Source organism: Chiloscyllium plagiosum, chromosome 1 (assembly GCF_004010195.1).
Source record: "Chiloscyllium plagiosum isolate BGI_BamShark_2017 chromosome 1, ASM401019v2, whole genome shotgun sequence".
Lineage (NCBI taxonomy): Eukaryota > Metazoa > Chordata > Chondrichthyes > Orectolobiformes > Hemiscylliidae > Chiloscyllium > Chiloscyllium plagiosum.
The window spans coordinates 21,591,877-21,599,059 of NC_057710.1; the positions used below are offsets into that span (position 1 = coordinate 21,591,877).

Sequence of the window (7,183 nt, forward strand, 5' to 3'; positions counted from 1 at the left end):
TCACCCCCCCCCCCCCCCCCCCCCCAATTTGTTAATACAGTAAACCTTTTATCATCTGGCACTTTTGAGACCAGGAGTGTGTTGATTGATCAAATATTCCAGGTAATCAAGAAGTCCATAAAATCAATGTAAAAACACACACTAAGTAATAGAAATATAATGTAGGGGGTATTCACATCACTGTTATACTTTATTTACAACGTAAATTACTTAAATAATAATGCAACTTTTTGGTATTTGAGATATATCATTTTTGCAGTTTATCAAGAGTTCTGGTTCATAAGGTGTCAGTTAAAACAAAGTTTTCTGTACCATCATTAACTAACAGAGTCACCCTCCACCTTTTCCTCATCTCTGTCCTTCCCAAATGTCCTGTGCTGTTCAAAGTTTGGGTCCCAATCCATGTCATCCTGCAGCCATGTTTCTGTAATGGCTACCAGATTGTACTTTTCATTTTTATTTGCATTTGGTTTGTTTGTTTTGCTTTGGATGCTATGTGCATTCAGATAAAGAGCCTTTAGTTGTACCATTTGATTCTTTTCGTAAATTCTCATCTTACTTGTGAGTTTACTCTGCAGTTTGTAGACTATATACCTTCCTGTCACATTCTGTTTATTATTCCCCACATTAATATTGCCTTGATTCTACTCTTTAATTTTCCATGTTTTCCTAAATTTGTTTAAAATCTTCTCTACATCTCTAACAATACAGTTGCAAAGAATGCTGACCCAAGCATGGTTCAGGTGGAAACTATCCTATCGGTATGTATCCCTTTTCCCCAGTACCTCACAAACTAGAAACCACTTCTCCCATACCGGTCTTTGAAGTACGTATTCATCTCTCTAATCTGATTCTTCCTTAGTCCCAATTTGCATACGGCTCAGGTTATGGCCTCCCCGCTGCATGAATGGTTTCCTGTGCCATGGTGCCACATTCAATAAGATCATCCATCCTGCAGCCCTCACTATCCTCCAGACAAGCTGAAAAAACCTCAAATCTGCTGGTCATTGCAAAGTCTGTGGATCTTGCCCTCTGGATCCACTTACCTGCTTGAGTCACAATCATATTCTCCTGCTGACCTCAGACTAAACCAGACAAATAAATCTAAGACATGTGATTGCCCATGAAATTTCCCTCTCCTGATACATCATAGCATCTGAGCTAAAATAAATAATGAGCTAAAACTATTTGCAATTCAGACATTCGTTGCAGACCCAGTTTGCTCTGAACCACACCGACATTGACAACTGCCACAGCTGTGACATACCAGCTATCCTGACATTCTTAACCTGCAAAATTAATTACTTCGTGGTTTTATTCAATTATAACGACTTAATTTTTAAAATATATTTCATTGACATTACCCTAATGGCATTCTGGGTCAACCCACAGCAGTTCAACAGGGCAATGGTTCAAGCAGACAACTCACCACCACCTTCTCGAGGGCAACTAGGGACAGGCAATAAGTGCTGGCCCAGTCAGTGATGCCATGTTCCACAAGTGAAGAATAGCTGAAGATCTAGCAAGAGCCCTACGTTGCCATTGAAAGGGAATGCTAGTCGGGGAAGGGGAGGGGGTTGGGGCTTTGCTGGAATCAGGGAACCTGCTGATGGAAACCCCAGGCCCCAGGAGCTGACAGCCACCCACTGGCTGCCACCTATTCCTCGCCAGTGTGAGCGCACGCTGCTGCTGGCAATGCACTCTGCGGAACTCCAGGATTAGTGAGGGACCCCGAGGCAATAGCGTGTGAGGAAGCGGAATGGTAGTGGGGGGACACAGGAAGCATTAGTAGCAGGGACATCTTAGTGGATCCCTTCTGTTAGCAGTGCCGTGTCCCATTATCAGCCTTAGAATATAGGGCATAGAACATTACAGCACAGTACAGGCCCTTCAGCCCTCGATGTTGCGCCAACCTGTGAAATCAATCTGAAGCACATCTAACCTACACTATTCCACTTACATCCATACATTTATCCAATGACCACTTAAATGCCCTTAAACATGGTGAGTCTACTACTGTTACAGGCGGGGTGTTCCATGCACTTACTAGTCTCTGAGTAAAGAACCTATCTCTGGCATCTGTTCTATATCTATCATCTCAATTTAAAGCTATTTCCCCTTGTGCTAGCCACCACCATCCAAGGAAAAAGGCTCTCCCTGTCCACCTTATCTAACCCTCTGATTATCTTATATGTCTCTATTAAGTCACCTCTCAACCTTCTTCTCTCTAACGAAAACAGCCTGAAGTCCCTCAGCCTTTCCTCATAAGATCTTCCTTCCATACCAGGCAACATCCTAGTAAATCTCCTCTGAACCCTTTCCAATGCTTCCACATCCTTCCTATAATGTGGTGACCAGAACTGTAAGCAATACTCCAAGTGCACTGCACAGTTTCGTACAGCTACAACATGACCTCATGGTTACGAAACTCAATTCCAATACCAACAAAAGCTAACACACCATACTCCTTCTTAACAACCCTATCAACTTGGGTGGTAATTTTCAGGGAACTATGCATATGGTCACTGAGATCTCTCTGCTCATCCACACTATCAAGAATCTTACCATTAGCCCAGTACTTCCATATTCCTCCTTCTAAAGTGAATCACCTCACATTTTTCTGCATTAAAATCCATTTGCCACCTCTCAGCCCAGCTCTACAGCTTATCTATGTCTCTCTGTAACCTGCAACATCCTTTCGCACTATCCACAACTCCACCAACCTTAGTGTCATCCACAAATTTACTGACACATCTTTCTACGCCCTTATCCAGGTTATTTTTAAAAATGACAAACAACAGTGGTCTCAAAACAGATCCTTGCAGTACCCAACTAGTAACTGAACTCCAGGATGAACATTTCCCATCAACCATCACCCTCTGTCTTCTTACAGCAAGCCAATTTCTGCTTCAAACTGCTAAATCACCCTTAATCCTATACCTCCATATTTTCTGCAATAGCCTAGCATAGGGAACTTTATCAAACGCTTTACAGAAATCCATATACACCACATTAACTGCTTTACCCTCATCCACCTTTTTGATCATCTTAAAGAATTCAATAAGGATTGTGAAGCACGACCAACCCTTCACAAAACTGTGTTGACTATCCCTAATCAAATTATCAGATGGTTATAAATCCTATCTCTTATAATCTTTTCCAACACTTCACCCATAACCAAAGTTATGCTCACTGGTCTATAATTACCAGGGTTGTCTCTACTCCCCTTCTTGAACAAGGGGACAACATTTGCTGTCGTCCAGTCTTCTGGCACTATATCTGTAGACAATAACAATATGAAGATCAAAGCCAAAGGCTGTGCAAACTCCTCCCTAGCCTCCCAGAGAATCCTAGGATAAATCCTATCTAACCCTGGGGACTTAACTATTTTTACACTTTCCAGAATTGGGAACACCTACTCCTTATAAACCTCAATCCTGTCTAGTCTAATAGCCTGTATCTCAATATTCTCCTCAACGTTGTCTTTTTCCTATGTGAATACTGATGAGAAATATTCATTTAGCGCCTCTCCTATCTCGCCAAGCAACTCCGCACACAACTTCCCACTGCTGTCCTTGACTGTCCCGAATCTTACTCTAGTCATTCTAATCTGTGTGGAGTTTGCAGATTCTCCCCATGTCTGTGTGTGTTTCCTCCGGGTGCTCCGATTTCCTCCCACAATCCAAAGATGTGCAGGTTAGGTGAATTGGCCACGCTAAATTGCCAATAGTGTTCAGGGACGTGTAGGCTAGGTGCATTAGTCAAGGGTAAACACAGTGTAGGGGAATGGATCTGGGTGGGTTACTCTTTGGAGGGTCGGTGTGGACTTGTTGGGCCAAAGGGCCTGTTTCCACACTGTAGGAATTCTCATTCTAATTCCTTTATTCCTGACATACCTATAGACCCAGAACTTCGCAGGCACACTTTACATAGTTCACTACCACTGAGAGATATGTCTCCATTCATGCTGCTAGACCATAGTCATATAAATTACAGCACAAAAACACACCCTACGGTTCAACTCATCCTTGCCAATCAGATATCTTAAATTAATCTCGTCCCATTTAGAGTCATAGAGATGTACAGCATGGAAACAGACCCTTCGGTCCAACCTGTCCATGCTGACCAGATATCTCAACCCAATCTAATCCCACCTGCCAGCACCTGGTCCATATCCCTCCAAACCCTTCCTATTCATTTACCCATCCAAATGCCTTTTAAATGTTGCAATTGTACCAGCCTCCACCGCTTCCTCTGGCAACTCATTCCATACACGGACCACCCTCTGTGTGAAAACATTGCCCCTTAGGTCTCTTTTATATCTTTCCCCTCTCACATTAAACCTATGCCCTCTAGTTCTGGACTCCCCGACCCCAGGGAAAAGACTTTGTCTATTAATCCTATCCATGCCCCTCATAATTTTGTAAACCTCTGTAAGGTCACACCCTTCAGCCTCCGACACTCCAGTGAAAACAGCCCCAGCCTGTTCAGTCTGTTCTGAACCCTTTCAAGTTTCACAACATTATTTCGGTAGGAAGATGAGAATTGCTTGCAATATTCCAGCAGTGATCTAACCAATGTCCTGTACAGCCGCAACATGACCTCCCAACTCCTGTACTCAATACTCTGACTGATTTGCCAGCACTTGGCTCAAATCTCTCCAAACCTTTGCAACTCATATACCCATCCAGGTGCCTTTTAAATGTTGTAAATGTACCAGCTTCCACCACCTTCTCTGGCAGCTCATTCCATACACGCACCACCCTCTGTATGAAAACGCGGCCCCTCGGGTCCTTTTTAATTCTTTCTTCTCTCACTAAACCTAGGCCCTCTAGCATTGGACTCTCCTATGCTGAGAAAAAGACCACTGCTATTCACCTTATCTCTGTCCCTCATGATTTTATCAACCTGTGAAGTGGCTTGTGGCTTGTTGGTCTAGGGGTATGATTCTCACTTTGGGTATTCTACCACGCAGACTTGCGAGAAATCCTGGGTTCAAATCCCTGACAAGCCTGCCTTTCTTAAGGGGTGGCACAGTGGTTAGCACTGCTGCCTTACAGCACCAGGGTCTCAGGTTCAATTCCAGCCTTGGCCAACTGTTTGTGTGGAGGTTGCACATCCTCCCTGTGTCTGTGTGGGTTTCCTCCCACAGCCACAAAGATGTGCAGGACAGGTGAATTGGTCATGCTAAATTGCCCCTACTGTTAGATACATTAGTCAGAGGGAAATGGGTCTGGGTGGGTTACTCTTGGGAAGGTCAGTGTGGATTTGTTGGGCCGAAGGGTCTGTTTCCACACTGTAGGAAATTTAAAACAGTTAAGTTTTTCCAGCATGCTGTGTCTGTTTCACATTTCCAGTATCCATAGTTATTTTGAGTTCATGAGAGGACAGGCACAGTTCCTACCTGGTACCCTCATCCCACCTCGTCAAATAAACCCACTCCTCCAACTCACCTCAGGGTGGGGCAGTCCTTTTGGTCACCACAAGTTGCATTTACACTGATTAGAGCAGGCCCAATAAACTCACCCTGATTTTCCCGGCAAATCGTTTCAGTTTCTGGTAGCAGGATTGTCTAAGATCATATGGTGGGCACAGCCTCCCAGATAAGTAGGAGGGGGAGGAGGGAATGTGTAAAAAAAAAGGCGCAGGATCGTGGTGCGTGTGTGTGTGTTTGTGCTTTTGCACAGGGGGCCCCAGCACAGAAAGATCCAGGACTGGGCACTCACTGATGCATTTAGGACCTGGACAAGTGCTGTGAGCACTTCCTAAACACAAAGTCATGCTTGAGCTTGTACCTCAGAGCTGAGCCAAGCGGAGGGGAAAAGATACAACATAATTCAGCCAGCAAATCGACTGACCAAAACAAAAAAATCCCTGGTCCAAAAAGAAGGCTTTGTGGACAAGAGAAGGCGTGTTCGTTTGCGGGTGTGAGGGAATGTGAACCTATAAATCCCCTGTACATTTTTTTCTCTCTCTCCCCTCAGCCACACAGAACATTCCTGTTTGCTGACGCTGATTTCTCACAGCAGAGAGCAGGCAGACAGCGCTGGCTGGCTACGTGCGTTAAAGTCTTTCTGCGAGACCACCTCTCCTCCTCCTTCACCCACATGTGCAGAGATTAATCAGACAAAAGTGAGAAGGGCCCCCACCAGAATCACGACGTTATTTATTTATTTTTTGGAAGGGGGGGGGGAGGTGGGGTTTAAAAACAAAACAAGTGCAACCTTAAATCGAGAAGGAAGGTTTGAACAGCAGCGGCAGCCTGCTCTGTCCGGGTGAGCCTTGCTATTCCTGTCACTGAGTCTGTCTCGCTACCTCTGTAATCCATCCCAGAGCTGGAGAGAGAAGGAGAGAGCGCTACGTTCATTACTACTGCATAATTTACAAAATAAACCACACACATTTTAATTTCTGCAAGACAAAATACTGCGGACAGGAACGATTTATTTCGCTTTCGTGTTACAGAACGAGTTGCAATTTTGGTGAGTTTTCAGGTGTATCTTTTAAAAATATATATATTATTTTGCAGGAATGTAATTAAAGGCGAATTTGTGAAGAATTGCCTTACTTGGTTATCATATATTATGATATAGCTGTATAGATAACCCAGCGGGTAACCCCTTCCCAGTATTCCCAGCCTGAACAAGACTATTCTGATGATATGTTGATATTTTTTAAAAAATTGAATAGTTGTCTTTTTAAATATCGAACGTTTAACTCACCCTTAGACATTGATCTTAAATTGCGCATTCTTTAATATGCATATGTGTTTGTTTTGCTTTTAGCAAAAACTTTTGCAAAGAGGTAGTAGTGGCAAGTCCTGAAGGACAGTCCTGAGAAGATGGATGAAACACCTCCTAGAAACCTGCTTATTTCCCATTCAGTGAAGCTGGGGGCTGTGCAGTGCTCTATGAACTGGGAAGGGGCTGTTTCCAGCCCTCTCTCTTTGACTCTGTGATGCTGTATGGAGCAGAGTAATTTTACACTGGTTTCCAGGGAGAGAGAGCAGACTGTGTGCAGATGGCAGAGAAACTCCACTCCATCACTGGGCAGAGTCCCTGAGCCAATCAATCGCTCAGTTGTTGGGGCTCTGAATGTTCCCGCCCCGCCTCAACCCTTTGGCAGACTGAAGATTTTCCAGACCGCAATTGCAAAATCCCAGACCAGAGTGACACTGGTGGTA

The 7,183-nt window shown here is 44.1% G+C and overlaps 1 protein-coding gene across 1 annotated transcript in view; it reads left to right on the forward strand.

The window, feature by feature from the left end:
* The first annotated feature begins 5,991 nt into the window (after positions 1-5,991).
* rnf24 (ring finger protein 24) overlaps positions 5,992-7,183 on the forward strand; it is a 151,177-nt gene continuing 149,985 nt past the window's right edge. Inside the window, exon 1 of the mRNA XM_043700148.1 lies at positions 5,992-6,482. The gene's annotated coding sequence lies outside the window, so the exon portion shown is untranslated. The remainder of the gene's footprint in view (positions 6,483-7,183) is intronic.